The sequence below is a fragment of the Salvelinus sp. IW2-2015 genome, linkage group LG9 (assembly GCF_002910315.2).
Source record: "Salvelinus sp. IW2-2015 linkage group LG9, ASM291031v2, whole genome shotgun sequence".
Taxonomy (NCBI): domain Eukaryota; kingdom Metazoa; phylum Chordata; class Actinopteri; order Salmoniformes; family Salmonidae; genus Salvelinus; species Salvelinus sp. IW2-2015.
In genome coordinates, this window is record NC_036849.1 from 30,190,155 (window position 1) to 30,196,588 (window position 6,434).

Below are 6,434 nucleotides of genomic sequence, written 5' to 3' on the forward strand. Positions count from 1 at the left end.
TCTGGGGCACTCAAGGACATTCAGGACTTGTCCCGAAGCACTTCTCTGTTGTCTTGGCTGTGTGCTTGGGGTCGTTGTCCTGTTAGATGGTGAACGGCGCCCCTGTCTGACATTCAGAGCGCTGGGAGCATGGTTTCATCTTTCTCTCGATCGGGACTCGATCGGTCTCCCAGTCCATAACGCTGAAAAACATCCCCACAGCATGATCCTGCCACCACCATGCTTCACCGCAGGGATGGTGCCAGTGTTCCTCCAGACGTACACTTGGCATTCAGGTCAAAGAGTTCAATATTGATGTCATCAAACCAGAGAATCTTGTTTCTCATGGTCTGAGAGTCCTTAAATGTGCCTTTTTGCAAACTCCAAGCAGGCTGTCATGTGCTTTTACTGAGGAGTGGCTTCCATCTGGCCTCTCTACCATAAAGGCCTGATTGGTGGAGTGCTGCAGAGAGGTTGTTCCTTCTGGAAGGTTCTCCCATCTCCACAGAGGAACTCTGGAGCACTTGTCTGGTCACCTCCCTGACCAAAGCCTTTCTCCCCCATTGCTCAGTTTGTCTGGGCGGAGGTTGGCTGGGCGGCAGCGTCGAAAGCATTTCGTTACACCCGCAATAACATCTGCTATACATATGCTAAATATTCAAAACTATTTCAGTAGGACAAGAGGCCCAGTGCTTTAGATCAGTGGTAATCTCAGCCTGTGACATTCTCATTCTTCTAAGAGCATTTACCAGCAGTATAAACAGTATAAATAGCTTTTTAAGGATCTCATCACTTGATATCCGTATCAATAATCAGTTGCACACTTTTGGATTACAATGCAGTTTGAAATAGTAGAAATCCCCATTTTATCAATTTTCCTGGGTCACATTCTGAGTGTGATACAAGTATATTCATTCGTGGAGAATCATTTTTGTTCTATAAGATAAAATCTAACAGTCTTTGCTGTGTGGCTTGTGTTGCCATATGGACTGTCCCCAGGAGGGTCTGATAGCTCTGCTAGATACCATGTTTACCCAGCAGTTGACTCATATCCAGAGTGTATCATCTCTGATCTATCCAGGCTCCTCTGTGGTTTAAACATTATCAGGCCCATGATCAGTCCACAGCAGTGCACGTGTGTGTGTAATGTAAGTATGTTGAGCTCTTTGATGAGGAGAAATCTTCCGGCCGTGTTGATTGAATGTTAGAGCACTAGAAACAAGGACATATTTTCATAATATAAAGGGCATTCGGAAAGTATTCAGACCCCTTGACTTTTCTAAATTTTTTGTTACGTTACAGCCTTATTCTAAAATTTATTAAATACATTTCTTCCTCAGCATTCTACACACAATACCCCATAATGACAAAGCGAAAACAGGTTTTTGGAAATTTGTGCAATGTATTAAAACAAAAAACAGAAATACGTTATTTACATAAGTATTTGGACCATTTGCTATGAGACTCGAAATTGAGCTCCTGTTTRCATTGATCATCCTTGAGATGTTTCAACAACTTGATTGGAGTCCACCTGTGGTAAATTCAATTGATTGGACATGATTTGGAAAGGAACACACCTGTCTATATAAGGTCCCACAGTTGACAGTGCATGTCAGAGCAAAAACCAAGCCATGAAGTTGAAGGAATTTTCCGTAGAGCTCCGAGACAGGATTGTGCAGAGGCACAGATCTGGGGAAGGGTACTAAAACATTTCTGCATCATTGAGGGTCCCCAAGAACACAGTGGCCTCCATCATTCTTCAATGGAACAAGTTTGGAACCACCAAGACTCTTCCGAGCTGGGAAGCGCATCACCAATGAGCCAGAGAACACAACAGGACAACAAAGAAAAACAACCACCCGACCACTACCTGTTCACACCTTTTCATCCGAAGAGCTAGGTCAGTACAGGTGCATCAAGGCTGGGACCGAGAGATTGAATAACACGTTCTATCTCAATGCCAATCCACTGTTAAATGCCATCACTGCACATAGAGCTGCGCCATATACATAGACTTGAAATCACTGCCACTTTATAAATGGATAATAACTAGTCACTTTAAAAACCTCTAAGGATCCGCCCACTAGTAAAATGTTCGCCTAAAATGACATACCCACATCTAACTGCGACTTAGCTCGGGCTGAAGCAAGGATGCATATTCTTGATACATTAAAGAAAACACTTTGAAGTTTTGTGGAAATGTGAAACAATTGTAGAAGTAAATAACACATTAGATATGGTAAAAAGATAATCAAAATGTAAAAAATGCGTTTTCTTTTTGTTTTTTCGCTTGTATCTTTGAATGCAGAGAAACCATAATGAATTATTCTTGCCTAGGCGCAATTTAGTATATGTACAGTATATGTACAACGTGTTTAGACGTACCAATGAACTATTGAGAATCTATTCAACATGTTGTATCAAGACTGCCAAAGTTCCGAATTGGTTTATTTATACATTTTCAATTTCATAATTGTTGCACTCTCCTCAAACAATAACATGGTATTGTTTCACTGTCATAAGCTATGTAAATTGGACAGTCAGTTAGTTAACAAAATTTAAGCTTTCTGCCATATCAGATATGTCTATGTCCTGGGGATTTATTTTGTTTCTTAACACTCATGCTAATCACATTAGCCTACGTTAGCTCAACCGTCCCAAGGACGGACACCGATCCTGTATGTTTACATATCTTGAATTACTCATCCATATGTATATACTGTATTCTATTACTATCTACTGTTATCTTAGTCTATGCCGCTCTGACTTGTTTGTCCATATATTTATATGTTCTTAATTACATCCTTTACTTAGATTTGTTGTATTGAGTATAATGTTGCAAAATTGTTAGATATTACTGCACTGTTTGGAGCTAGAAACACACCACAGCACTCTCCTGTCCAGAACCACAGCACTCTAATGGACAGAACCAGAGATACAGACTGTCTACTTCACTGAGAAGAACCAGCACCAGCAGAACACCTCCAAGTTCAAACAGGAAGTGCATCACCAGACATGAGAGCAGAAGCACAGGAAGTTGGGGCTCTGATGTCACATCATACAGTCATTGGGTTACATCAGTTCTAGACCTTGTACAGAACCCATGGGACATTACACCACCCAGTGGACATGAATAATGGCAGCAGAGTAAACCTCAGGGCTTCATTCATCAACATGTGTCTAGATTCATCAACATGATGTAAAGTTGTTTTTTACCAAAATCGTTGTATTTGCTAGTATGTGGTGTTATTATACCATAGAGCCACATTTTCAGATTGTGGCCAATCCCAAATTAACCCCTAGTGCAGGCTTACGCTCTATAAATTGTAGAATCAGATAGTTGTACCAATCAGCAATAATATGATATTAGTTCCACCTACCCGTCATTGTTGTGTATCTGAGAGGGCAGACTTGACCTCATTAGGCCACCGTAGATAGATTCTTTGAAAAAAATGTATCTATCAAGGCGTAAAATGTACCCCCACACATTGACTCGGTACCGGTACCCCCTGTATATAGCCTCATTATTGTCATTTTGTGTTACTTTCTCTTTTTAAACTTTATTTAGCAAATATTTTCTTAATTAACTATATTTTCTTAAAACTGCATTGTTGGTTAAGGGCTTGTAAGTAAGCCTCTCACTGTAAGATCTACACCTGTTGTATTTGGCACATGTGACAAATATAATTTGATTTGATCGAGCCATCAAATGAAAACGTCCTTTTTACATCAGTCATCTTTTCAACTGGAGCACAAGTATTTACGGTGCATTTGGAAACTATTCAGACCCCTTGACTTTTTACACATTTTGTTACCTTACAGCCTTATTCTAAAATTGATCAAATCATTTTTTCCCCCTCATCAATCTACACATACTACCCCATAATGTCGAAGCAAAAACAGGTTTGTAGAAATGTTGTCAAATGTATTAAAAATCAAAACCTTAAACATCATTTTTACATTTAAGTCATTTTACATTTAAGTCATTTAGCAGACGCTCTTATCCAGAGCGACTTACAAATTGGAAAGTTCATACATATTCATCCTCACATTTACATAAGGATTCAGACCCTTTCCTCAGTACTTTGTTGAAGCACCTTTAGCAGTCATTACAGCCTCGAGTCTTCTTGGGTATGATGCTACAAGCTTGGCACACCTGTATTTGAGGAGTTTCTCCCATTCCTCTCTGCAGATCCTCTCAAGCTCTGTCAGGTTGGATGGGGAACTTCGCTGCACAGCTACTTTCAGGTCTCCAGAGATGTTCGATCGTGTTCAAGTCCAGGCTCTGGCTTGGCCACTCAAGGACATTCAGAGACTTGTCCCGAAGCCACTCCTGCGTTGTCTTGGCTGTGTGCNCACTCAAGGACATTCAGAGACTTGTCCCGAAGCCACTCCTGCGTTGTCTTGGCTGTGTGCTTTGGGGTCGTTGTCCTGTTAGATGGTGAACTGGCGCCCGTCTTACATTCAGAGCGCTGTGGAGCAAGTTGTCATCTTTCTCTCGATCGGGACTCGATCGGTCTCCCAGTCCATGCCGCTGAAAAACATCCCCACAGCATGATCCTGTCACCACCATGGTTCACCGTAGGGATGGTGCCCGGTTTCCTCCATACGTGATGCTTGCCATTCAGGCCAAAGAGTTCAATCTTGATTTCATCAGACCAGAGAATCTTGTTTCTCATGGTCTGAGAGTCCTTTATGTGCCTTTTGGCAAACTCCAAGCGGGCTGCGTTTTACTGATGAGTGGCTTCCATCTGGCCTCTCTACCATAAAGGCCTGATTGGTGGAGTGCTGCAGAGATGGTTGTTCCTTCTGGAAGGTTCTCCCATCTCCACAGAGGAACTCTGGAGCATTGTCTTGGTCACCTTCCTGACCAAAGCCTTTCCCCCCCATTGCTCAGTTGGCTGGGTGTAGTTTGGCTGGGCGGCCAGCTCTTGGAAGAGTCTTGGTGGTTCCAAACTTCTTTCATTTAAGAATGATGGAGGCCACTGTGTTCTTGGGGACCTTCAATGCTGCAGAAATGTTTTGGTACTTTTCCCCAGATCTGTGCCTCGACACAATTCTCTCTCGGAGCTCTACGGACAATTCCTTCGACCTAATGGCTTGGTTTTTGCACTGACATACACTGTCAACTGTGGGACCTTATATAGACAGGTGTGTTTTTCCAAATCATGTCCAATCAATTTAATTTACCACAGGGGGACTCTAATCAAGATAGAGAAGGATGATCAATGGAAACAGGATGCACCTGAGCACAATTTCGAGTCTCATAGCAAAGGGTCTGGATACTTATGTCAATAAGTCATTTCAGTTTTTAATTTTTAAATAAATTAGCAAACATTTCAAAAAACCTGTTTTTGCTTTGTCATTATGGGATATTGTGTGAAGATTGATGAGGAAAACAATTTATTTAATAATTTTTATAATAAGGCTGTAACGTAACAAAATGTAGATAAAGGGAAGGAGTCTAAATACTTTCCTAATGTTTGATCTTTGTACCAAAAACCTGCTACTTTTTACTGTGTCTTGTCCTTCTTCTGAAGATGGAAGGTACCTGTATATTGTTGGAATCAACCTGCACTTGAGCTTTTTTGTATCTCGGCCTTCTTGATTTTCTCCTTTTGATGACCTGTTGACCTGATGACCTGTTGACCTGATGACCTGATGACCTGATTAATGTGCAGCCTTGAAGGAACCTGTAAGAAATGTGAATGATGTAAACACATCTTGCTATTTCAATGTACCTGTTGACTAGGAATTTGCCTGACCTCTGAACCTTTTATTGTGAGGAAATGTAAGTTTACAATAACAATGTGATACATCCACCCCTGAACTGTGTTATGGTTGAATGTACATGAAAACTGTTAAATAAATACATATAAATCTTTAAAAGTCATATTTAACCACTACATGTCAGCACATATTCAGAAATATGTCAGTAGGGTAAGAGGGCCCAGTGCTTTAAATCAGTGGTTCCCAAACTGGGGTCTGTGACCAGATCAAAAAATAATATTACTAGCAACAACAGATTAAACACGTTTGACCAAGGGGTCTGTGGAAGAAGTTTAGCGGGTGCAATACAATACAATGTAATATTATTCATCTACAATACATCCTTAGATGAACAACAGGGTCTGGTAGACTAGCTGTATTATCCATCTTAGATGAACAACAGGGTCTGGTAGACTAGCTGTATTATCCATCTTAGATGAACAACAGGGTCTGGTAGAACTGCTGTATTATCCATCTTAGATGAACAACAGGGTCTGGTAAGACTAGCTGTATTATCTATCTTAAAATGAACAACAGGGTCTGGTAGACTAGCTGTATTATCCATCTAGAATGAACAACAGGGTCTGGTAGACTAGCTGTATTATCCATCTTAGATGAACACAGGGTCTGGTAGACTAGCTGTATTATCCATCTTAGATGAACAACAGGGTCTGTGTAGACTAGCT